The sequence below is a fragment of the Myotis nattereri genome (assembly GCF_964212035.1).
Source record: "Myotis nattereri genome assembly, chromosome: 13".
NCBI lineage: Eukaryota > Metazoa > Chordata > Mammalia > Chiroptera > Vespertilionidae > Myotis > Myotis nattereri.
Window position 1 is genome coordinate 33,803,036 of NC_138088.1, and position 27,866 is coordinate 33,830,901.

At 43.0% G+C, this 27,866-nt stretch overlaps 1 protein-coding gene across 3 annotated transcripts in view; it reads right to left on the reverse strand.

The window, feature by feature from the left end:
* The window catches only part of SGMS1 (sphingomyelin synthase 1), a 250,458-nt gene that overhangs the window by 186,826 nt on the left and 35,766 nt on the right, over positions 1–27,866 (reverse strand). For all 3 annotated transcript variants that reach the window (XM_081104565.1, XM_081104567.1, XM_081104569.1), the window contains exon 2: positions 26,636–26,726. The gene's annotated coding sequence lies outside the window, so the exon portion shown is untranslated. The remainder of the gene's footprint in view (positions 1–26,635; positions 26,727–27,866) is intronic.

A 27,866-nucleotide genomic window follows, 5' to 3' on the forward strand; every position in this document is an offset into this window, starting at 1 on the left:
TTAACATCATCACTGCTACATGGGCTATGCAGAGCCTTTGAGAAACTATATTTCAGATAAACACAAATTGCAGAAATGTTATTCTCACAACCTGTTAATACAGTTTGCTTTATAAAAGAAATGCTCAGAGTTTGTTTTTCCCCCTGGTGATCTTTATCTTCTCTGAGCAGAAATATCACCTACCTACTGCACGCTAGACACAGGGAGTATTCCAGATGGCTCTCTTTCTCCTCTCTTCCATTCCCAAATGGGATCCATCAGAAATACACCCCAGCCACCCTGTCTCTTGACTCCCTTTTCCTCTCCAACCCCTTGGTTTAGGTTCTTACCAATTCTCAGGAGGACCATGGTAATAGCCTCCTAATTAATTCTGTCACCAATCTTTCCCCGCTCCCATTTGTTCCCTATAAAACTGCCTGAGTAATCTTGAAAATTCACTCATTTGACAAGTATTTACAGAACCCCCACTATTCAACAGGCACTGGGCCAGACACTGAGGTTAAAGCAGGGTGCACCCCTAGGTGGTGTCAGATAAGTGATCAGGGCCCCGGAGAAAAAGGAAGCAGGCGGGGGGAGGGAGTGTTGGAGGAAGGGTTATTTTATCTAATCAGTCAGCAAAGGCTTCATCTCAAAGGGACATGTGAGCGTGTCCTGACGAAAGGGGAAGGGACAAATGTGACAGGGGAAGAGTGTTCCAGGTGGAGAGGGGAGCAGGTGCATTACAGGAGTATGTGCCTGGCACATCTGAGGATGACAAGGGGGCCACAGTGGCTGGAGCACAGTGAGGAGAGGGGCAGTGCCCAGATGTGCGATCAGAGAGAGTAGCAAACAATGACAACTGGGAGATCGTTTGGAGTAAAATGGGAAGGAACTCCTTCCCAGAGTTTCTTGAGAAATTTATAGTTCTTGGGAACACTAAGAAAAACCAGTCAAGAAATGGGGAAAGTACTATAATTCTCCTGCTTGCTTAGCAATCAACAGAGGACCCACTGACATCGAGGCCAAAGCAAGAGCAGGAATGCTGACATATGGAGGTGTGGGTTAAGGCCAACATGTTTGAGAACTGGGCCCGGATCATGTAGAAGCAAAGCTGCCCCAATCCACTCAGTCTTACTTGTACTTCTTACCATGTTCTAAGTGTGTGTTTATGGTCCTGTCTGCTGCCAATGCTGAGTCAATCTTGCAAATAAAGTTAATATAAGTAAGCTATGCATAGTATGCGTCATACAAACCCTGACTCTGCAGTGCTGTTAATCTTGCTAGAAGATCCAAATGTTGACATTATTCAAACGCTACCAGAAAATGTTCAGAAGCAAGCATTTCCAGTGTTTGAATATTCAATATAGGATACTAAACTTAGTATTTCTTATTTACTAAACAATCTGTTAGATATCCATAATAATGAGTAAAGAGTAACAAGAATGTTGAAAGTATTTTAAAATAAAGTCAATTAGCTTTTTACTAGATATGTTTTAAATGTTGTCAACTTTTTAATAAAAAGAGGAAAATTTTAAAAGAAAATGTGCTTTAACAGAATAAATACAAAGAAAAGATGTAAATGTTGTAGAAATCAGAGCTTGATCTAAAATTTGAACTAGCCAAAAAAAAAAAAAAAATCAATTTCAACAGCAAAGCCAAGTCAAGACAACCAGAAAAGTAATGTTATTGTTATAAAAGAAAACGAGTTTGTATGTGCTTAGGGAACCCAGACGTTTTATAGCAAGCTGTAAGCATGCCTGCCCTTTGCTCCAGAAACACTCTCACTGCACAAGGCTATTATTCTCTGCGCAAACGAGGGAAATCAGTGCCTCTACTCACAAGAGAAACCCATGGGGAACTGAAGGTTAAAGTATAGTGGAACTTGGTAAGTATCAGGGTTATAGAGGTAACTGACATATAGACTTATTGATAGAAACAATTACAGGCAATTAACTTATATTTATTTATATAATCATCACGGCCACCCAAAGAGACACACACTATTATTACCTCCTCCCATCTTTAAAATAAAGAAACTCAGGCACAGAGAAATCAAGCTACTTGTCACACTGCTACTAAGTGGTGGAGCCTGATTTAAACCCAGGTTCTGGCTCGGGGTCTATGCTAATAATCACTACACTATCCTGCATCTATACTCCTTCAACTGGCCCCTACAGACTCAGTGTGGTTGGCAACTTATGTGCTAAATGATTCCATGAACTCTCACTAACATCCACCTCCTCCTCATTATTATGATTACCGTTTATCTGGTTATTTTTTAAATTGTAAGGACATTTTATTTAAAGGCACACACAAGTGTTCCTTTCCATGTGTTGAATCTCATTCCCAGACTGGAAGCTTCCTGCCTAAAAAACAAGTTACTCCTGGCTGCTGACATTGTGTGCCTGAAATACCCCAGATAAGCAACTTGGAACGAGCCAAACACACCATGGAAAACGGCATCTGGCATCCCTCCTGATTAACCGGAGAACTGGATTCTGTCAGTGTTTAAGGACATGAAACTGCAAGGCCTGGAACATAATATTCATGGCATTTGTGTAAGTACATACTGGTCTGGAAGTTATTGAGGACTGCCCTGCAACGAGCCATTCAGACAACCTGGAAAAGAGAACGCTGACCTAAAACAGGCCCTGATGCTACAGCAAACTGGTTAACATGCCACAGGCTACACATCGCATATCAGAGACCTGTTACTAAAACTACAAAGTTTGAACAGGACAACCCCTATATGTTGCTTTACTGACCATAATCTTTCATTTTAACTTGTTTTTGCTTCTTTAAGCAACATCAGTATCCAAACCAACCATACAATCCTGCAGGCCGCCCCCATCCAGCTGCCAGAGGTACAACCAGAATTGTCATTCCAAGTCATTTGCAATCACTCATCTGGTGTGTGTGCTGCCAATAGCTGTTATCCCACCCACAAAGGCAGTCATGTGCAATGGATAACCAGCCTGCTTTTGGAGAAAAAGAGAAAGGACTGAATATAGCTATCTTGGCCAAATCTCTGAATATGGAAGATCTGTCAGAGGTATTAGAATTAAACCCTTTTTCCTGGTAAGGAAACTGAACCCTAAAGTTAAGTAACATGTCCAAGGTCATATGGGTCTGTCTGAGTGTAAACTAATACCCAGTACTCACTGTTTATTTTCCATAGAGTTTTAGCAGGTTTTCTCATAACCTGTGCCTGCCCAAGGGCCACAGGAAGCATTTTCACCAGCAGAGAAGAACTCAGCTTCTCATCTGGTGAGCTCTGGGTGGACACCCACACCATGGAGTGGGTGTTTACTAGCCACGCAGGACACAAGGATATCTTCGGTGTATACTGCATCACTTAGAAGTTCCCAAAAACAAAATCCATTCTCTCCTATGTAAAACTATGAGGAATTTCAATTCTGTGTAAACAGGAGGAAGCACCTGACACCTCTTCCTTAAACACAGAAGAGTTTGTTAAGACAGAAGAAAGGGGAAAAGCAGGTGTAAATAGCTCAGCAAGAATGTGGTTTCTTTTTTTTTTTTTTTAATATATTTTATTGATTTTTCACAGAGAGGAAGGGAGAGGGATAGAGAGTCAGAAACATCGATGGGAGAGAAACATCGATCAGCTGCCTCCTGCACATCTCCTACTGGAGATGTGCGTGCAACCAAGGTACATGCCCTTGACCGGAATCGAACCTGGGACCTTTCAGTCCGCAGGCCGACGCTCTATCCACTGAGCCAAACCGGTTCTGGCAAGAATGTGGTTTCTTAGTGGGAACTTTTACAATTTTTCCTTCAGTTGCTACATATACATATAGTCATGCATATACATTTGTACAGATGTGTGACTATGTGTTGTTGAGTGTTTTTCTTACTGATTCCAGCAATACAACTGCCAGGTCTTAATGCCAGGCGCTGAGAAAGTGAGGAAAGGATATCACCAATGACAAGTATAAGTGGAATCAATGGAGTGAGAGGCCCTCTCCACACATCCCTGGTGGCCCAGCCCCTTCAGCAGAAGATCTGACAACAACCACAAAAGCATCATACCCTTTGACCTCGTAACCCCATTCCTTACACACCACCATCATTTCAGTGAATTTCCTTCTACTTTTCATGTCGTGTTTTCACACAGCTGTGATCACGGTCCACATATATTGTCTGTATCCTGATACACAGTTTTCCCAACAGCCATTGGTAAAGGCTGCATTACTTGGCAAGGGAACACAAGCGTTGGCATAGAAGAGTCCTGCTGTTCTGTTAATCTTTTTATGCTATAATCACACCTAGTTAGTCAAGAATTATCTCTGAGCATTGAGGCTAAGCAGAGCTTCGTACGTTTTAGTGATTATACGGCACAGATTTAAACTTTTAAACCCATAGTTTAAGAACCAGTTAACTGGTACAGTCATAGGAATAAATCTGACTAGGAGTTAAAAGGCTTGGTTTCTGAATCTGGAGCTATTGATATGACCTCAAGCAAATCAGAATTTCTCTGAGTCTGTTTTTTCACCTGTAATATGGCATGTGGGTATTTACTGCCTGTTGGATACTAGTCGAGCATTTTGGGTATCATTAGGATCCCGTGACAACACTATGAAGTAGGTACCACTACCCTCATTTGACAGCTGAGGAAACTGAGGCACAAGGTTATACAGCTGGCATCAACTGGCAGAGCTCACTACTGGATTAGAGGATTTCTGGGTTTCCTTCCAGCTCGAACTCTCTGTGACTGACGTTTCAGGAATGAGTTGGGCTTAGCTGGATATATTTATCCCAGGTTTTTTTGTGTTGATTAATACCCTTCACAAGTAATAAATCCTTTATCTTCAAACACTGAAAAATTTAAAGCAGCTCCAAACACATTGACTTTAGACAGTGACTTAATGAAAGGTCACCCTAAAACAAACTAGAAATCCATGTGGCGCTTCATACGCTTCTTGACAATTCCACTCTTTGTTGATGTAGGAAGAACTAAGTTATTATCTAAACTGAAAGGCGGGAGGATGCCAGATTAAAAAAACAAAAAACATTTTGCTTTTGGAATCAATGAGACTGGAAATATAACTAGAGCCAGCTTCAGGGCTCACCAGCTGGTCTCTGCTCACTAATATTTCAGATGGGCCTCTCCCCACGGAGGACTCAAGTAGTTTACCTGCTTGCTACTCCACAACCAGGCAAAGCAAGGAGGAGAGATGCAGTGACATGTCCAGGCCACCAGAGAGCATATCTCATCTGGGTTCAGAACATTTCACAAAAGTTTGACTTAAAATTTGAGACTCTTATAACGAGAGTATGAAACACCCACCCTGGTTTACCTGTATTTTTTTTAATATAATCTTTTAAAAGTATTTTTAATTGATTTTGAAGAGATAAAAGAAGAGGGAGAGAGAGAAAAACATCAATGAGAGAGAGAGAGAAACATCGATTGGCTGCCTCCTACATCCCCTACTGGGGATCAAGCCTGCAATGTGGTCATGTGCCCTGACTGGAAATCAAACCAGCCACCTCTCTGGACGATGTTCAACAAACTGGGACACACTAGCCACAGTTACCTGCATTTCTTTCTTTCAGATCAACAAATAAGTCTGAGGCCCACCCTTTCCCTTCTTTTTTCTTTCCAGTCCTAGTCTCTCCCCAATCCAACTAACCATCACCCAGATGAATGAATGAAACTACCACTTTCCAAATCAGAGATTCTAGGACTCTGCTGTGCACCAAAGTCGAGGTGTCTGACTAAAATGAAGACTCCTGGCCTCTACGCCCATAGATTGTGGTTTGGTGGGTTTGGTATCTACACTTCTGACTAACACTCCCTCCATACACACCTGTACCCTGTATCCCCTCCTACAGGTGAGAGGCCATGCTCTGTCTCCATACTGTGCAGGAGCAGGAGGGGGGGGGCTTTCTCTGTATGTTCCCCTTTCCCTGTGCATCTGCCCATGATTCCTGGTGCTCCAGCTTCAAAACAGACTTCCCTACCCAGATCTGGTCACTGCTATGGCCCTTACCAGGTGGGTTCTAGCACTTCCTGGTGAGAGAAAACCTCAGTGACAAAGTTCCTGGCAGCTTCAGCAGCTCATTCATTTGCAGTCTCAACTGTCCACCTTGACAGCCTCGGAACAATAATTTCACTCATGAACTATTAGCAGCTCAGCAGATGCTAACTTTTCATTAGGCACTTGGGGGCAACTAAGAGCATGTGATAGGATGGGTGGGCCACCTGGGCCTCATGATCGGCCCCTGATATCACTGCTTTTGAATCCATCATTCCCTGGGCAGATGGGAGGCTGGACTGCCATGGCCCAGGCTGGGCCGACAGGTAGGGCATTCTGCACACACACTGAAATAAAACAATGCTGAGAGGCTGCTAATTCAATTAAAGGAATGTATTACACCAGTTAGAATGCCCTTCTCTAAAACACCCTGCTACTGAAAACCATGTTAAATCCTCTTACATAAGAGACTCTTAATGGAGCTCGTTTCCCATGCAATCAGTCCCATAGTGACTGGATTTACGTTACAAGGATCCACAGGTGCAGGGTTTCTAATTACACTTGTGTATGCTTCGGAAGGAAGGAACTGGCAACCTATCTCCAAGTGCCAAAGGCAGTGCGGAGACAGTTCCCAGGGCTCTGCGGCCCGCCCTTCCACCACAGCTCCCCGGAAAAGTGCCACAGGAGGCTGGTGGGGCTCGGCCCAAAAGAGAAGGATGCATCATGGAGGGTCATGAGACACCAGGCCCTGGGCCAAGCACAATGACTTGTCATTCAATCTGACGTTGAAGTGCAGAGAGCAACACCCTCGCAACCAAGCACGTTCCTGTTCCAGTCACATAGCAAGAACCTGAACCATTTACAACGTGGGCTTTCGTGCACCCCCTGAACAGGACACAGAGTCTTGTATGGGCAGAAAGGATTTGGCAAAGTGCGAAACGGAAGACACTTGCTACGAGGACATGACCAGTATAACTCAGGACTGTGGTTATCTCTGGGGGAATGGGAGGGAGTCACACTGGGGAGTGCACCTGGGCTTCTAAAGGGCTGGAAAATGCCTATTTTGTGGCCTGGGTGGTGGTAACGTGTGTTCACATTGTGAGCATGAATTTGAATTTAGTATAAGACCAGTGCTCCAGGTGTTAGGATCACACGCCCTTGACAGCCACAGGGCTGATCAGACCACAAGCACGCGAGACAATAAGAATTTAGCACATGTTCCCATTGGCGGCCACACACCCAGTAGCAGAGCAGAGCTCTCAAAAGTTCTACAACTCCAATGCCATGCTAGCCAAGGCAGCACTTTATGAGCAAGAGAGAACATACAAGAATGAGATTACCCACAGTTCATAGATTACAGTAAAATAATGCTTCACCCAATGCAACAATGTCCTGGAGCACAGAGAACAAGATCAGAACAGCTAAGCAGGTTATTGAAAAGGCCACTTCATGTGGACTTGCCTCGACTGCCCTTGCTGGTCGTGTGCCTGTCTCCTGCTCTTGACTGGCTGCAGCCTTGCCCACTTCCTGGCACTCATTCTCCCCACTCTCATATTATCCTATCTAATAAAAAGGGAATATGCTAATTGACCCTCACACCGTCGCAAAGATGGCAGCACCCAGAGCCAATAAGGAGGGAATATGCTAATTGACTGCCATGACCTCAAAGATAGCAGTGCCCACAGCCACAAGATGGCCGGCAGGGGAGGGCAGTTAGGGGCGACCAGGCCAGCAGGGGGAGGGCAGTTGGGGGAGACCAGGCCTGCAGGGGAGGGCTGTTGGGAGGGACCAGGCCTGCAGGAGAGGGCAGTTAGGGGCAATCAGGCCAGCAGGGAAGGGTAGTTAGGGGTAACCAGGCTGGCAGGGGAGGGCAGTTGGGGGCGACCGGGCCAGCAAGGGAGAGCACTTGGGGGCGATTGGGCTGGCAGGGGAGCAGGTAGGCGTCGATCAGGCTGGCAGGGGAGTGGTTAGGGGGTTATCGGGCTGGCAGGCAGAAGCAGTTAGGGGCAATCAGGCAGGCAGGCAGACAGGCAAGTGGTTGGGAGCCAGCAGTCCCGGATTTTGAGAGGGATGTCCGAGGGGTCCCAGATTGGAGAGGGTGCAGGCTGGGCTGAGGGACATCCCCCCCCCCCCGTGCACGAATTTCGTGCACCGGGCCTCTAGTAAGTAATAAGAGTGTTGGGGAAATATTAGCATAAGTTGTTTCCTTCTTTTTCTAGATGGACTTTCAAGATTTCTTTACCCTATAAGCTTGCCCTTTATTGGATTTTTTATTAAATAAGCAAAGTATACTAGTATATTGTTGCCTACCCTTTTCTTCTCTCTAACATATGTTGAAGGGGCAGAAATGGTCTTACTCAACTCAGTAGCCCTGGGCTTAGTAGAGTGTCTGAAACCCCTTACATACAAGAGATGTCTGCAGAATGCAACAAAATTAATTATTTTCTAAAAACTATGCTGTAAGATTTTTTTGTTGTTGTTAATCTTCACCTGGATATTTTTTTCCATTGCTTTTTCAGAGAGAATAGAAGAAAGAGAGGGGGAGAAGGGAGAGGGAAAGAGAAAAATCAATGTGAAAGATACATCAACTGGCAACTGACTGCCTTCTGCCAATGTCCCTACTGAGGGGTGGGGAGCAAACTTGCAAACCAGGTACATGTCCTTGATCAGTAATCGAACCAATGATCCTTCGGTCCTCGGGCGAACACTCTAACCATTGAGCAAACCCATCCAGGGCTGTTAGAAGATTCTTATATAAAACTCTATGTGTCCAAAACCATCTATACTGAGACAAAAATTTCCTGCTGCTGCAAAGTAGATGACAATGCAATCTACACCAGTTTCTACATCAGAGCAGCACTGGCTTCTGCATCTGCCTGGCCTAGAGAGGACCAGCACCCTTCATCTGGAGCCTGGGAAAGGGTTCTTAAATGCTGACATTCATGTCACATGAAAGATATATCTGGATAAGAAGTAATAAAGGGCCGAAACCGGTTTGGCTCAGTGGATAGAGCGTTGGCCTGCGGACTGAGGGGTCCCGGGTTCGATTCCGGTCAAGGGCATGTACCTGGGTTGCGGGCACTTCCCCAGTGGGGGATGTGCAGGAGGCGGCTGATCGATGTTTCTCTCTCATTGATGTTTCTAACTCTCTATCTCTCTCCCTTCTCTCTGTAAAAAATCAATAAAATATATTTAAAAAAAAAAAAAAAAAGAAGTAATAAAGGACAGGAGTTTGGGAGGCAGGTACAAAGGGGTTAAAATCCCCTCTACCATTAAATGACCCGGGCAAGTTACTTAACCTCTCAGAACCACCCATTCAGTCATATGGTGCCAAGTTCTAGGAATGACATGGCATCTGACTCCTTCGACTCTAGCCGGCCCCAGTGCTTCCAATCTTCTTCCCTGGGGAGTGATTTAAAAGTTAACACACAAAGGTGTGTGCCCAGCGTCTGCGGCTCCTATGTGGGGGTATCCTCCTGGAGGGGCAAGTACCCCATCACAGATGCTGAGAAGGAAAGCATGGTCTCCTCCAGCACTGCCACCAGTGTGTGCACAAGTCACCAAGGCTCAGACAATCATGTTCCCATATAGGACTGAATCTGAAGCTAGTGACACAGACAGGGCAAGAGCAGATTGCAGCTGCGTGACATGAGACAACTCTACACCAGGGCCTGGCTGGAGCCAACAGGGGCATCCTCACTCAATGTCCATGGCACAGTGGTGGCCACTGTTCCTGTGGTACCATTTTCCCTGTGGTTCTGGCAACCTAACTTTCTTTGGTAACTGCTGGGCATCCTATATAATAAAGAGCTAATATGCAAACGGTCATCACGCCATCGCACCCTTACACCAGGGCCAGGGGACCTGAGGCAGCGCCCCCCGCCCAAGCGCCAGGACCGGGGGACCTGAGGCTGCTCCCCCTGCCCCAGCATCGGGGCCAGGGGACCTGAGGCCAGGCCGGAGGACGTGAGGCTGTGCCCCCTGCCCGGTGGGGCTTGACAGGGGACCTGAGGCTGCGCCCTCCCCCCCGCCCTCGACCTGGCAGGGCTTGACGGGGTCCTGAGGCTGCGACCCTCACTCAGTGGGGCTTGAAGGGAGACCTGATGCTGCACCCCCCAACCCTGACACTGGGGCCGAGGAACCTGAGGCCGGGCAGGGGGACCTGAAGCTGCACCCTCTGCACAGCCAGGTTTGATGGGGGACCTGCGGCTGCACCCCCTGCCTGGCAGGGCTTGATGGGGGTGGGGCCGGCCAGGTCTGGCGTGACTTCAAGGCGCTCGCGAGTGGGCGGGGACTTGACTCTGGGTCTCATGGTGTGCCCCAGACTCCGACAGGAGGGAGATTTTCATATACATTTTACTAGTTTTCTTTCATCTCTGAAACTTCTATTATAGAGAAAGGGCAAATAGCAATATTAAAATATTTCCTCTAATTAATTCCCTTTTAATGTGCACAGATTTTGTGCACCAGGCCACTAGTTCTTTCAATAAATGCTTTTTCTGCTTAAGTTCTTATTTGCCAAGAACACATGGACAGGGTGGGAAAATCTGGACAACTTCTGGCTTTCAGAAGTGCAAGAGAATAACAAAAATAAAACATCAAAAGAAGCCAAACCAGAAAAGCAATCACTTATAAAATGAGACTGAGCAAAGATTCACACTGAAAAGTACTCCATGAGTTTGCCCTCCTCTTTTTTTTACCTTAACCTCTTTGTAGCTCCTTCATTTTTGAAAACAGATGCTTTCTCTGTTTGCTTGAGACAGAGGAAAACACTGCAACCAGAAAACATTGATTTTCTTTTATTCTGTTGACAGCATCTTCTGCTCTCAAGTTTCTCTCTGACTCTCTAACTGGAGGGTTATGGATTATTAAACTCCTTCGCAATCAGTTCAGTTTAACAAATCTTTATTAAAGACCTACTGTGTGCAAGGCACTATGCTATGCATTTATAACCAAACCCATAACAAATGCAGATATCTCTATTCAAATTCAACTAGGAATTTCATAATTAAAAATAAAAAGTTCATAATGAAATTTTTATTTTTAAATGTAAAACACCAAGTTGATTATTTTGTGAGCACTCTGGGTGATACAAAACATATTTTAATGGTACAAAACCAAGAAGTTTCAAAGTGGTGACCTTTGAGTCAAACACACAGGCAGGTTTGGTTTGACCCACAAGGCATGGTGTTGCTTCAGTTACGTAAAACTCTATTTCTATGAAAATTGGAGGATCTGCCCTCCACCCCCACGGGGGCGCCATCTGACAACGGGGGTTGCAGCAGCAGCTGCTCCTGTTATAAGCAGCACACAGCTCTCTGGTGTGTTACAGGGCCCAACCCCTGCTCTTATCTAATATCCAACCTAGTTCACTAATTTATGTTGCCTGCCTGGCCCCAAGAGGCATTCGAGTTTGGGATCCTTGTTTAGATACATTATAAAGTGGGCTTTTTAAAAAATAGAAACACACACTTAACGCAAATGCATTAAACACTGCCTTTAAAAAGGGGAGAAAATATTCTTTCCCACTTCAATCAAACATTCCTTGGATTTTAGACTTTTCATAAATATTAAATATATAAACTATCTCTTACCTCATCACTATATTTTGTACTTAGATGTCTGCTTTCAGGAAATGACGAAATGTTATGCCTCCCCATTTTATTCACATTGCCACCTTTCAGGTGTGGAAGGGAGAGGGGTGTGAGAACATTTGTCTAGTTCACTAGAAAAAGAAGCAAATAGGGTATGAACCTCACAGTTTTTAAAACACTTTTGCCTTGAGCATACATTTCTAAAATATATCAGACATCCTATTTTTATAAGCAAAAAGCATCTGGTACTATAAGAGCAATATTTTTAAACAGTTACAAATATACATATTTTTATTTCCTCCAAATTTCCTTTTCCTCCCATTAAAAGGAGGCAGGTAAAATTGATCACACTTTGTGTTCTTACATAGCACCAAAAAGAGCTTGAAAAATTAGCCACTCAAAAAAAAATAAAATTAGCCACTCATTAACGCTTGGTGAATTGCTTGATTACTTGAATGAAGAAAGGAATGAATGAAGGGACGAACACAGGAAAGAAAAGAGTAGCGGTATTTTGAGCCTGAGGGAGCCCTGAGGACCCCTTGCTGTCGCTCTCCATGGCTCCAGCATCTGGTTCCCTTCTTCTGCTTCCTCAAGCCTACACCATCACAGCTCCCATCACTTCCATCCAATTGATAATTCCTAGCTTCCTCTTCCTAAACCTTTATCAAGGTAAAGGTTGGTTTAAAAAAATAGCACACGCAAACTTACATTTACTCTCCTGTGATCACTTTCCATCTACGTGAATAAGGAAAAACAGTCTACAATGCACAGAGGTGGTATTCCTTTGTCCATAAGAAGTGAGGGCGGTATGGGCTGTGCCTATAGATGTAGTAAATGGTGTGGATTGGAAGTTTGGGTTTTTGGAAGGGATGAACAGTAAGGATAACATGACACAGCAGGAAAAGCACACATTTTGGAGTTGATGAGTTTTTTCTAGCGCATAGATCTTAAGCGTATCTCTCATTTCACTCATTGGGTCTTTATCTGCACTTTTTAAAAGAATGTCGTGTGTGAGGCAACAGACGTGGTTGTTAGTTCAAGGTGTGCGCTTTGGAGTCAAATGGATCTGGCATCAGTGCTGCCTCAGCCACTGCTATGTGATCGGGGCAGGCGGCTTACCCTCCCAGAGTCTTCCTGTCCCCTCCAAGGAGGCTGGAGACATCCCCACCATCGGAAGCTGGTGGGACACGCAAGATGATGACCACACCAAGCGTGCCACACAGCAGCAAGAACAGCTCGCCACCTCCACAGCTCTTTCTCTAAGGCTTTCCACTGGCAAAGCACTGCACACTGGGGGCCCTCCAGGGGAGCGATGCCACGAAAACTGGTGGAAACTTTTCTAGGCTCCTGGCTTCCCATCACCAGAAGGAAGTTCAGGAACAATGGAAGGCACAGCTTTGGTAGTCTTTATTATTTGAACCAGCCTTCCTCACTTGCAGAAAAAGCCATACAACCAACACCTCACAGTCTTGGTCCCTCAATAGCAAAGGTAGCAAAGGACGAGGTCTTGACTACGTAAAATCACTGAGCATAACAGAAACCCTCTTCTAGCAAACCTGTTAGTAAGCCTCGGGCTAATCCTTACAATGCTAATGATGCAAAGGAAGTGGGCATTCCTTGTGCACTTCAAGTAGTCTGGACATGCATTTTTTTAATAATCCTGAAAAAAAATCAACATAATCAGGACCCTTAGAAGCATAGCTAATGCCATTTCATCATCCATAAAATTCTATTTTAAAGTGCGAATAAAGATGCAGGGAGTGAACGGAGAGAGACACACACGAGGTCTAAATACCTATACATTAGTTCCCAATTAGGGTCCTAATAATAACATTGTATTACAGGTCCTGTGATTCTCTATTAAAAAAAAAAAAAAGACCAAAGAAACAGCTTCTACCTTGATCCTTCTGGGCAATCTAACTGCCAAAATAGACTTTGCAACCCTGGCCAGGTAACTCAGTTGGTTAGAGCATCATCATGATACATCAAGGTTGCGGGTTCGATCTCTGGTCAGGGCATAAGTATCAATTAATGAATGCATAAATAAGTGGAACAGGTCTCTCTCTCTCTCTCTCTCTCTCTCTCTCTCTCTCTCTCTCTCATCAATTTTTTTAAAATAGCCTTTGCCCGGCAAGAATTTTATCAAGTCCAGCTGCAAACACTAGCCATCTCTTGCTGACCAAAGCTCTGATCAAATTACTGACAAAAAGAAGAACAAACTAAAAGCTCCCTAATAAATTCAGTTTGTTTTATGAGCAAATCTTTTCTCCCTTAATAACCAAGGAAAAAGTAAACCTAAAAAGGTAAAAAGATTAAGAAACACGTCTTTATGAGGCCACTTTGCCAGGGGCCAGGCTGCCTACATTCCCTGCCCCAGAGAAATGTCATGTCCACTTCAATAATTAAGACTTTCAGAGAACATGGTACAGACCAAGGCTTAAGAGTTAGAAGAATAAGAATTAAGAAAAACAAATTAGAACCTGAATGCAATTCAAACAAAGCCTGGCATCTTTTTCCAGTTCCAGTCTAGCTTTCTTGAGAATTCCCTCCCCCATGAGCAATGTTGCTGGCAGCACCACGCTGGGGGCTCCAGGGCACACATTTGCCCTTGAAAGCCGTGGCCCGTGCATGGGCAAAACGCTTCCAACTTCTGAAAGGCTCTTCTAAGTTCTACAGGAAACAAAAGTTTAAAAAATATAAAAAGCAAAGAAGGGTAGCCATTCACCTTCAAAAAGCCCACTTTTCTGATCTTCCCAGAGCTATTTTGCTCCCAGGGCCCCAGCCGTGTCCACATCCTGCTGGAGCTGTGTCTGATAGCGCACTGCCCTCAAAGTCACTGGGTGCGGCCTCTTCCTTCCCTCCCCGCATCACACTTCCCATGTTAAAGAGGGTGCGACCCCAGATGCTTCCCTAGGCAAAGTCAATTGGGAGATGGTGACCCCCACAACCACCTATCACTGGCACTCAGCCCCAGCTTGTGACCCAAGAGACACCTCACAAGCAAATGGGTGATCGGCATGCGAAGCAGTTCACCCTGCCACTGACACCCAGCTTCTTCAAACAGAAACATGATGGGTCCGTCCTCATTATGGACCCACAGTAAATCTCTTCCATAAAGTTATAACTATGGCCTCCACAAAAGGCACCGGTACTCGTGTGGAAAGCCAACTTTTGGATCCCCTCACCAAGCACTGTACACTGATATTGGGGCCTCGTAGGACTCACTAGCTCCCAGCAGACACCACAGCTGCAGCTAGAGGAACACACCCCTTTCCACGGGACAGCCAAATTCCATAAATGCCACCCCTTCTTCTCATCCCCTACAAGAGCAGGCAGTCCCACAATGCACAGAATATTTCATTCATACTCTGTCTGAAGAGCAATTTTTCCATAGACAAACTGGGTAGTTAAAATTCTCAACCAGATGAGGGGCCTATTCATGACAATCTCAAATCACAATGACAAAGCTGTAGCCTGTATCATACATTTTTTTGAATCACAAAGTCATCTGTCTCATAAACTTAACCCTTCATTTCCTGAGAGCGTTTTTTTATATCATCACCCTTTATACTATAATGTCTGTATGTGATAAACCTTCTGCCAATAAAAGCTTGTTTAAAGAATACAAATTATAATTACCACATACTAATGCCAACATCATGTTGGCAACAGAACAGAATTTTAAATAATAGTTGCGTTGTGGGCATATTAAATGACTTGGAAGCCCTAAGTAGTTGGTTCTTCCTTGATTCTTTAGCAATAATCTGTAAATACTGCATAGAGCTGGGGCTGTAAACCCTGCGAGTGAGGTAGCTCCAGCAAGATCAGAAACTCATAGTTTGCAAAGATCAGCTGCAGTTCTCCTTTTAATTTTTTAAAAGTTTCTTTTCGCCTGCTGGCATGGCTCAGTGGTTGAGCATCAATCTATGAACCAGAAGGTCACATTTCAATTCCATCTGAGTGCCCGGGTCCCAGGCTCGATCCCCACTAGGGGGCGTGCAGGAGGCAGCCAATCAATGATTCTCTGTCATCATTGATGTTTCTATATCTCGCTCCCTCTCCCTTCCCCTCTGAAATCAATAAAATATATATTTTTAAGTTTATTTTCCACTGCTGACTCAAGCTTAGGGTAACCAAGGAAACATTTTACTCATACTTGGGCTAGAGCTTTAAAAGTGGAAGTGTGGCCTAGGCAACAACACTGATAATCAGTGAGGATGACAAAACTCAGGCTGGGACCTGGTCAGCTAACTGTCATCTGCAGGGTTTCCTCCTAGAACAAAAGACTGCTCTCTGCCTGCTAAGTAATATACATGGAGACAGTACAGAGAAAGAGAGGAGTTGATAACTTAACAAAAAGGGACCTTTCCTAAACCACGAGGATTCATAATTTAATTATAATTAGCGTTTTTTTAGAACTCAACAAACAACTCTGCAGTTCTGTGCTTCCTATTCATTTAATTCAACAAGACAATAACCAAAATTACCCCTAGATTGTCAGTGGCTTTAATAATAAGAGTCAGTAACTTTCTAAACTAAAAAAAACCTCTGAATCTGGTTTCCTCAAAGGTTTACAGAGTAATAATAGGCCAGTGCTTTTAAGTGGAAAGCAATTTCTCGGTGTTGCACACAGCCCTGCTCGGAAGGCTGGGCACGCTTCCACAGCAATCAGCGTGGACAGAGAGAGGCTGCCTTTCCTTTCTAGTGGTGAAGCCACAGCTATGGAAAAGCTGTTACTGAACAGAGCTGCAACGCTGAAGAGAACTTCTGTTATCTGACCACCCCCAGGGCCAGGCAAGGACCAAGGCATTCCTCCAAGAGGCTGTGCTCCAGTAAGCGAGAAGGGAGCATGAAATACTGACAGAGGGCCTGTCCGACATTCAGAGAGGACAGAAAGCAATTGAATTTGTCTCCACGAGGAACACATCATGAAATAATCCAAGGTCAGTTGGCCTATATGAAAAGTACCACACTACCCTCCTAAAAACTGCTTAATTTTTGCAGAGACCAGCTCTCAGAACCAAGGTTAGTTTTTTACAATAGCTTTTTACCTCCTCACTGGCAATCTGAGCTTAAATACTTTGCTGAAGCATTCATTCACTAGGGATAAAAATCACAAACACAGCCTCGCTCCCTATGCCATACTTAAGTCCAATCCCTCTGGCCTGCAGATGCCCTTTGTGGGTGGTAAAGGACAAATGGCATTAAAGCCTATTATTTGGCTTTTCATGTAAGAAGGCTTAATGTGTCAGCTGCATTTTAATCTAAGGATTATACCCTTACACTCAGAAAATTCCTTTTAGAAACATCAAAAGGGATCTTTTTTTTAAGGATTTGTATTTTTTATAGCAAAGCCCATTATTTATAAATTTATTGGTGTTTTATATCTGAAATGAAAGTGTTTAACAAAGAAGAGGCAGCTGCCACATAGTTAACAAGAAAGCCACAATCTCTGCTGCGGCCATCTAAATATATTTCATGCTTTGAAAATAAGGCCTTCCAGCTAAGGCTGGCCACTGCAGGCATGTGTCTGACCCAATGCCAGTGCTACAAATCCTGCCGGGGTTTACTTTTTAAGACTTCTACACTGACTTCCAGTTAAAGATGGTGGGTAAACACTCATATTAGTTCCTCTCTCCTAAAATCCCAATATAACAATTAGTGCTTTTAAACAGCATAAGGCCACAAGGCCAAAGATAACAGGAGAGATAAAGTTTTAAACTTTTTAAAGCTGGCAATCAAATAGATGATGGCAACTGAGAGAAGCCCATCTTCCCATTTGTGAAGTCCTATTTTTTTTTTTATTGACTTCAGAGAGGGAGAGGGAGAGATAAAATTTAGAAACATCAATGATGAGAGAGAATCATTGATTGGCTGCCTTCTGCATGCCCACATTGGGGATCAAGCCCGCATCCTGGGCATGTACCATGACCAGGAATCAAACCTTGGCCTCCTGGTTCATAGGTCGATGCTCATGCACTGATTCACACTGGCCAGACTGAAATCCCATTCTTAAACATGTGTCATCAGACACATAAATATCTAATAGAGAAGAATAAAAAGTAAAAAAAAAAGAAGCAACTTATTAAATGAGAAATTGCGGGGGAGGGAAGGGAGCCGGTGGACAACAACAGTATAAAGGGAACGAGAGGTCTTGTGGAACCATGCAACCCTTTAAAAATCAAGCTTACAGCCCTAGCTGGTTTGGCTCAGTGGATAGAGCGCCAGCCTGCAAACTGAAGGGTCCCAGATTCGATTCCAGTCAAGGGCACATACCCAAGTTGTGGACTCAACCCCCAGTAGGGGGCATGCAGGAGGCAGCTGATCAATGATTCTCTCTCATCATTCATGTTTTTATCTCCCTCTCTCTTCCTCTCTGAAATGAATAAAAATATTTTAAAAAATCAAACTTATATAACCTCAATAAAAACTAAACTTAAGGAGATGAGAGTTACATCTACACTTAATATTTCATTAGTGTACCACCTGACAACTTACAAAATACTTTCACATGGGTCTAATCACTTAACTTTTACTAAACTGCAAGTTAGGTTACTCCATTTTCACAGATAAGAAAACTCCCTCCGGGAAATTATGACACTTGATCAGAGTGGCACAGAACAACCAAGTGGCAGAGGCAGGACTAGGAAGAGCACAGCGTGCACAGGGGTGTTTGCGATGTACAATATAGTTAATATTGCTGATGTGCTGGGAGTCTGGAGGGGGATGAGCCAAATCAAATTTTGGAGTGCCGTGGTTCTCAAATGTGAGTGTGCATAAGAATCACCTGGAATTCCACTCAGATGCAGTATCTAAAGTAGTCAAATTCATAGAAGCAGAAAATAGACTGGTGGATACCAGGGGCTGGGAGTGGTGGGAAGGGAGAGCTGTGCTTCGATGGGTATAGAGTTTCAGATTTGCAAGATGAAAAGTTCTAGGGATCTGTTTCACAGCAATGTACATACACTTCACATTACCGAACTGTAAGCTCAAAAACGGTGAAGATGGTAAATTTAAAGTTATGTGTTTTATACAAGTCAAAAGAAGAGTCACCTAGAGGCTTGATAAAACACTTACTGCTAGCCCAGCCTGCGTGGCTCAGTGGTTAAGCGTTGACCTATGAACCAGGAGGTCATGGTTTGATTCCTGGTCATGGCACATGCCAGGGTTGTGGGCTCAATCCCCAGTAGGGGGCATGCGGGAGGCAGCCAATCAATGATTCCCTCTCATCACTGATGTTTCTATCTCTCTTCCTCTTCCTTCCTCTCTGAAATCAATAAAAATACATATTTTTAAAAAAAAATACTGATTGCTGGACCTCACCCACAGTTTCAGTTCAGTATATCTGGGTGGGACCTAAGAATTTCTACTTCTAACAAGTTACCAAGTAATGCTGTTACTCAAGTTCTCAACCCTAAATGCACAGTACCTTTACCTTAGTCCCCAGACCAAGTAAATAACACAAGGGAAGGAGGCCAGGGGTGCAGGGGAGATGGACGGGGAGGAGGCATGTACCTAAACATGGAGTGCTTTTATTTTTTTAAGTATGTTTTTATTTATTTATTTTTAGAGAGAGAGGAGGGAGGGGGATAGAGAGAGAAACACTGATGAGAAAGGAACATTATCAATTGGCTGCCTCCTTCATGCTCCCTACTGCAACCCGGACATGTGCCCTAACCGGGAATGGAGCTGGTGACTTCTTGGTTGACATGGAGTCCTTTGAAAGCCCTTGGGATGATTCCCAATACGCAGGCAGTTTGAGAATCCCTGGCCAGGACGCTAGCTCACACGGATTGGCCATGCAATATATGCCTGTTTCATCATCTACAAAATGACGGTCACAGAGTTGCTAAAAATATTAAATGGGATAATCAACAAAAGAACTCAGGGTAGTGCTCATCACACAGTGATAGTAATGTTATCACTTTTGTTGCTGACATTACAGGAAATAAAGTTGACCCTGTTTTTCTACCTATAAAATGGGGTCAGGTTAAAGACAATGAAGAAACTATTATTATTCTATCCCAGACTATTGAGCAGGGCCAAAAGCTCCCAGAGAGCTAAAAATAAAGTAAGTGGGATTAAATCTAAGAACCTATTACGATTCCCACAAGCATTTTGCAAACCAACAGTCGTTTCTGCAGAATTAGTAGCTAATCCCTTTACTCTCTAAATAGGTGTTGTTATTTAGAATATAAATATCATTGTAAAACCAAGTGTTGGAATCAAGTCTCAAGATACCATCACCTTCACCTTAAGAAATAATATAAGGTGATGTGTTAAGATGCAGAAGATAATGTAGGACTCAGAGCGGAAATTCCTGAAGACATCTACATGGTAAATAACTTCTTGTCAAAAGAAAGTGAAAATGAAGACAAAGGCACAGTTCCGACAGGTCTGCTCATTCACGAAACAGCTGAGTGCCTCCCACATGCCAGGCACAGAGGCAGGGTGGGAGGACACGCCATTGCAGGGCGGAGTTTTTCATGCAGTGAAGCGAGTGGGTCTGCGATGAAGCGAGCTTTGGGAATACTGACAGCCCCATTTTCCTCAAAATCACTACAGGAAAGCCAAAATTGTGGTTTCTGCTAAGTTTTTCCTTTTGTGTATAGCTGCATATTTGGGAGGTGCATCACGGGTTACCCACAGCGATACTTTAAGTTTCCAGTGTCTTGAGTCCACAGCAAGTACAAAGAAATCATTGTCTTTGTCTTCAGAAAGAAAGCAACATGACCCTCTTACATGTCTGGGTCACACCAAAGTCTGAGTCTCCAGGGCAAGCCTTCTCCATTAAGTCACTTGAATAACTTCCCCACAAAACATTCTTAACATTGTGGGAAAATATTTGTAATGAGGGAAATGGGGTCCATTTCTAAATAGAACTGGCTAAAGGTGCTGGAAGCAGTATTCTGGGGCGGTCCAAGCCTCACTCCGTCAGAAGGTACGTCCTCACACCACCTCCTGACCATGAAAGTCCTGGATTCCTCTACTGCTCAGACTACTGGACCTGATTAAACAATCAGCCAACACTTCCCTAGTGAATGCCAACCCTAGACATGGCTGATGTCCTAAGCACGTGCCCACAGGTGGAACAATGCCAGTGTGAATTTCCTTGCAGTAATATTGCCTAAATGTACCTGGAGGCACGATGCAAATGGGAAGATGAAGATCCATTTGCAAGTAGAAGATATAAGTGACGCTGCCCTCTATACACTTGGGGACTTCCAAACAGCAGGCCTGCCTTGTAGGAGTGTTTTCCTCTCTGCTTCTTGGAATTATTATGAAGCGGAACCCCACAATCAAGTGTGGGGACACGGAAGAAGCCAGGAGACCTGAATGCTATTGGCTCCCATTTACGGGCCATGTGACTCTGGACGTCAGCATCCCCGCCTGTGAATGGCAGGGCTGTTTTCAAGATTAACAACAATAACAAGGGACAGAGAGACCAAGCACGCATCAGGCACTAAGCGCCCTACAAATAGCCACTAATTTAACCCCAGACGGAGACCTTTGTCTCCATTTCTCAGTTGAGGGAACTGGGCCACAGAGACGTTAAATAACTTGTCAAAATCTTATGTGGCTCCTAACTGAACCTATGTAGTCTGACCCCAGGACTCATGTTCTTAATCACTCCTTTAACCTGACTAACCTGATGGTCAAACAAAATAATATACCTGAAAATGCTTTGCAAACCACAAAGATGCAATTTTTTTATTTGTATTTTTATTGTTGTTGTTGTTGTTATTATTATTATTATTATTATTATTATTATTGTTAAAGTTTGCCTCCCAGCACCCACCAACCCTCCTGGTAACCGCCCTGATTTACTTCTGGAGGGATTCATCCCCCATGGTCATCAGTCAGTGCTTCATCCTCGGCTGAAGAGGTGCGGACCTCGGGCTGTAGGGTGAACACATGGCCTGGCACTCCAGTCAGAACAGGCCAGTGTCCCTGGCCCCAGTGACTGGCCCAATGCTCTAGGCACAAGGCCAAGAATGTTATCTGTACAGAATCTTGGATGATCACTATAATGATGTCAGCCTGGAGCTGCTGGAGGTCTTGATTTGTAGCCCAAGAACATGCAGCCAAGATGAATCCTCATGACATCATTTGGGTCCCCAATCAAGCCCTTCCTCAAGTCAGATCCTTTTCTAGACTTTCAATTACCTAAGCCAACACTTTTACTTTCACTTAGGATAGTTTGAAATTGGGTTTTCTGTCACTTGCAAGCAAAAGAATCACCCTAGTACCCTTTCTAAACATGTTTTATTTTATCGAGCTATATTCATCTGTATTTTCTGTCCTTTGTTCTATTCTGCTCTCTAAAATAAAACACTCCTGAGGCTGGAGTTCTTGACAAAAGTACTCCGTATTAGGTAGAACACAAGATCCAGTTTTCCTAATGCCACAGATCAGGTGATCTGACCTACTATCAAATTTGTTTTAAAAACTGTATTTATTTATTTTTTTAATCCTCACCCCAGAATATGTTTTTATTGATTTTTGAGAGAGAGAAAAGGAGAGGGAGAGAGAGAAACATCAATGTGAGAAAGAATCATCAATTGGTTGTCTCCCCTACACACACCCGACTGGGGATCAAACCCATACCCTGGGTATGTGCCCTGACTGGGAATCAAACCAGTGACCTTTCGTTGTATGGGAGGACACTCCAATCAACTGAGCTGCACCAGCCAGGGCTCAAAAAACCTTATTTTTAACCAAAGCAGCTAGGTCTGCAGTTTCCAGCTTTGTAAGGAAAGCAACTGTGACAATCATTTTTGCTCAGTCTTCTTCATTTTCATTTAATACTAAATCCAAACCACTATAAAAATTATTAAATGAAGAACAGAATTGAATTTTTTAAATATTTTAAACACAAGCAGCAAGTATTTCTCCCTAGTAAAAAGGAACTAAGCCTTAACTTTACTTACTAATTTTGGAAACAAAACAAACCAGTACACAGTTTGAACCACATTCATTAAACTATTTGTTGCACTAAATGGCATTCCTTCTCTGTAGTGACTTCAGATCAATCCTCACAAGCGCCTCGGATTTCAGAGGAAAGCACTACTGCTCACCCCGATACTGCCTCCTACTGCGGTGGGTGGAATTCCATGTGATGTCAGACGGCTCCTGAGGCAATGTGAAAACATTAGCAGGACCTCATGGATTTTCACATTTATTACACACAGCTCAATAACCAAGCTGGGCCAACTGCGTTTCCTTTTTATCTGTCCGAAGACAGTCTGGGGTGGTGAAGGGGCAATCCTTAGCCTGTGTCCACCCATAAGACATATCTGAGCATATATGAAAATGTTGAGTTAACATGATGTTTAAAACCAGTTCTATGGTCATTAAAATGCCTTCTATAGGCTCCTATTAAGAAGACAAACTTTTATGACCTCAAGCAAGCAAACAGATAAGAACACCAACAAAGACACATTTGTTCTACTATATTCAAAACTTTTTTACTTTGCGTGCTATTCTTTCTGTAGAGGTTTATTATTTATTATGAAAGTGGCCTAAAATGGGGATCTGTCATCTTGCTTTGGTAAGCACTTCAAAGCTCACAGCCCTATCCAGACATGCTAGCTCCCAAACAGTCTGGTGTTACTACATGTAAACGACGACCTTCAAACACAGTCATTTCTATGCACACCATACTACATACACTTTATAAGTGAAGTAACCATTAGATTATGTAAATAAGAATTAATCCTATTTCTAAAATCAATAAATATAGCCAATATATTAGCTTAAAATTGAATATTTGGTAATTCTATTCATATTACACATCTGCTTTGATTCATAGAAAGCACAATCCCAGAATGGAACTTCAACTTCATAGGAGCCTCTTGTAAATTCCTTAGGGCCAAGAATCGTATCTGCTATCGCTATTTTGTGCCTGACATATAATAGACTCTATAAAAATTTGTTGACTAGTAAATGAATAAATGAAGGTATTAACACTAAAATGAATGGGATCAGACTATTTTATGACTACAAAAATTACTATGTCCTTGCTTTTATGAAGTAAAACAGGAGTTGGCAAACTTTTTTGTAAAGGGACAGATGGTAAACATTTTAGGTATTGTGGATCACTGTTGCAACTACTCAACCCTGATCTCTTTTGCAACTAAACAACAGCTGTTATACCACAAAAGCGGACATAGATAACATAAACAAGTGAGCATGTTTGTGTTTGAATAAAACTTTATTTACAAAAGCATCCATAATCCATAAAAACATTCAAATCCCAAGGGAAAGACTTGCTTACAATGAACACTATTCCCTAAAGACTGGAAATTGGTTAACTTGCTAAAGTCAGCCAGACATGTTTCGTTGGGTCAAAAATTGGCCAAAGTATATATACTCATTCTCTTTAGTGCCATCACTCCTTACTAAACAACCTCCATGTTTGTTACAAGCCTGGCCCATGCAAGCCTTTGAATTTACTTCCTGAATTCTACAGTACAAGCGGTTTCCGAGGATGTGGTCCATATCTATTCCTGTGAAACTATAACCACAACACAGGCTCCTCAAAGCCCACAACTTTGCCCTTCATCAAACACAGGGGTGAGGAACATCCGGCACATGGGCCTATATCATTTGGTTTGGCCCTGCCAAGGCATTAGGGGTGAGTTAATTAAATGTTTGACCAAACATAGCAGGCTAATTTTTAAGTTGATAATTTTGTATGGCCTGAGAATGATGTTATAAAATATCCAAATGGCCCTATCTAACAGCTAATCCCAACACCTAATGACTTTAATTATCCACTGATTGCCTGATATTTGGTGTGTTCTGCACTGTCTCCTCGAAGGGGCTGTATAAGAGTGAAAAGGGCAGAGAAGGGCATGGAGAAAACATGTGCCAGCAGGAACATGGCCAGTCCCAGGAAAAGCAGCAGTCATTACAGGACTGAAAAACAACATACATCTCCCAACTGTGTCTCAATCTTCTCTGCTGCCTGGATTCCTCCTTCATATCACAGCAGAGCTGGACAGAGAGAGGACAACCGGGACCGCCTCCATTGTAACCATAATGAGGATAAAACCTTGTTGATTCTCCATTTTTGCTGGAGGATGTTCTGGGTGGGTGAACACAAAAAATTACCTGCATCTAACAGAATAAATACACTGTTGTATTCCCCTATGATGGAATGCTCAAAAGTAATAAAAATAAGCAATCTATAACTATATGCAACCAAGTGGAGGAATCTCTCCAATACATGGTTGAATGAGAAAAGCCAGACACAAAAAGTACAATTTGCATATATATCGCACAGAGAGAGAAAGAGAGAGAGAAATAGCAAAATGAATTAATGCTCCTAGAAATCAAGAGGAGCTACCCATGGAGTGGGGTGTCTAGAGGAAGCATGTTTCTTAATCTGGGTGCTGGTTACATGGGTGAGTTCAGTTTGTAAAATTATATTGAGCTGCACACTTACAATATGTATATTTTTTGTATGTATGTTCTATTGTAAGAGACAGTAAAAATCATTATCCCATATCTAAGTGGTCCAGGGCCAGAGAGCCAGTTGAAGGCCCCAGATAGGGCCCCACGTCCTTCCCCTTGACCATGTCCTTCAAGTCTTCTGCCTCATAGGGAGCCCCACTCAACTCCTCCTTGTCTTTTCCAAGTATAACCAGAGAGAGGCCAAAGGGCAACACAGCACACTAGATTGTTCTGAGATGCCTGCAATTCCAGTCAGAGTCCTTCAGAATGGCAGTGTCTTTTGAAGGAACTTTACTGCTGTCTCTACCTTTGTCTTCTAAATGAGACAAGAGGCTATAAGAAGTCTCTGCTGCCATAATTGGCTCATTTAAATGGACTGCTTTTAAAATGATGTCCTAAATGGGCAGGTCTAGTTTATAAACATCTATGAAGGAATGCTTAGATGCTCAGAAACCACTTGAGGAAGATGCCATAAATAAAATGTAACAGAGATTAGAATGCAGGACAGTTGACAGCCTTCCTGCAAGAACCACAGAGCTGTAATAACTGATTGTGTAATGGGCCATAATAGATAATGCATAATAATCTGCAATTATAATCATAGCTGAACACATCTTTAAGATTTTATGTAACGTCTCAATGCATAATAAATTATGGGCTGAGAATCATTTTTAATCACTCTAATGTTAATTTTAATATAATCACTTATATTCTTTATACATTCTCCTAATAATTTCAGGTTAAAAAATCAGTTAAGACCTTTGATCACATTAGATCGCAGAGACTGTAAATGTTGATCAGGAAGAAGCAGGAGTGGTAGTCAGATCCACTGACCCAACAATAGATGTCACCACAGTGGGCAGATGGGCGGATTACAGGGAGTGAAGAAAGCACAGTGATCCCCTCCTGTTCAGGTCCATGTGTGGTACAAATTCCAATCCTCCATATTCAGACGTTTCTCAGAACAAACAAATTCGTACTGCATATCTGTCTATTAAATAAACCACTGCTTAAAGCTTTTTAAAAATCTGACTTTATTTATATCAGCTATTACACCTTTTAATAGGAAATTATAATTTCACTTAATTAAATTATTCTATGTCACATAGTTTATAAATGTTCTAAAATGGCTCTCAGAAAAGAATATCCTTATTTTTAAGAGTCTTATTCTCAAGAATTTAGGATAATGTGTCATTATGGCTGTAATTTGCACATTTCAGCAGAAAAATATACAAACCTACACACACACACACACACACACACACACACGTGGCAAAATGCCAACAACTGTTAAATGTAGGTAGTGAATACATAAGAATTCCTGCACATTCTTTTAACTCAGTGGTTCTCAACCTTCCTAATGCCGCGACCCTTTAATACAGTTCCTCATGTTGTGGTGACCCCCAATTTCATTGTTACAAATTGAACATAATTAAAGCATAGTGATTAATCACAAAAACAATATGTAATTATATATGTGTTTTCTGATGGTCTTGGGTGACCCCTGTGAAAGGGTCATTCGACCCACAGGTTGAGAACCGCTGTTTTAACTCTTCAGTATGTCTGAAAATTTTCATAATAAAAACTTGCAAAGAAATGTCTACTTACCTTTCAAGAGGAGGCCGTCTTCTTTCTCCTAATCAAAAATGAATGCTAACTATGCCCAAAGGCACACTCAGGTCATTCATGCTGCCCTCACCTGCAAGAATAAGCAAAACAACTTGTTATCACCAAAGATTTGCATATTAATACTACTTCACCTGAGAACATATTCTCAATATAATGGCAAGTCTCTAGATCAGTGGTTCTCAACCTTCCTAAAGCCGAGACCCTTTAATACAGCTCCTCATGTTGTGGTGACCCCCAAACATAAAATTATTTTCGTTGCTACTTCATAACTGTAATTTTGCTACTGTTATGAATCGTAATGTAAATATCTGATATGCAGGATGTATTTAGGCGACCCCTGTGAAAGGGTCGTTCGACCCCCAAAGGGGTCGCAACCCACAGCTTGAGAACCGCTGCTCTAGGTTAAAACACTGCTGCAACTATTTGTTTTTAGCAAGGAAAAAAGTGAAAAGAGAAAAGAATGATCCCATCACATACTGAATGTAGGGAACAACTGTTAACCTCACCCACCCTGCAAATGTTTGGAACAAAGGAATTCCTCAGTAGGTTTCTTTTAATTCACATCGATTTCAGGGCAGTGACTGGTCCAAACTCCATTCAAACAAAAACTGGAGCTTCAAGGACCTGAGCTTTGCTCTGGATTTCTGAGACCACACCTAGAAGGCATCCAAGGATGCTCTCAGAACCACACCAGAACCGCTGATCCCCCTGGAGTCCTTTCAGGCAAAGGTATTTGGACCCAATCTACTACTGTACTCAACTACAGAACATGCTATGGGGCACAGTGGGATGTGGCCTGCAAGTCATATTCCTGCTGCCACACCTTACATTTCAGCATTATCTCTTACAATGGGCCCTCCCCCACAGCCCTGTGAGGTAAGCAGAGTTTACTGATTCCATTTTCCAGAGGAGGCAGCTAAGTGTCAGAGAAGATGTACAACAAGAACATTCAACTAGAAAATATGAGAAATGAAATTCCAGCTTAAGTCTTCTGACCCTAAGCTCACCATACAGGTCATCCCTACCCCTTCTCACTCCCCCTCAACACCATGCTCTCCTAAAAGCCAACCTCAAAGCAAAATGGCCAAGCAGCACATTCACCTGCCAGTGGGGGATGGAGATGACAGTTTGTTCCCTGATAGTATATATAAATAATCATTCTTACCAGTCCCTTGGTACTATAATTTATGATTATCAACTACTACAATTA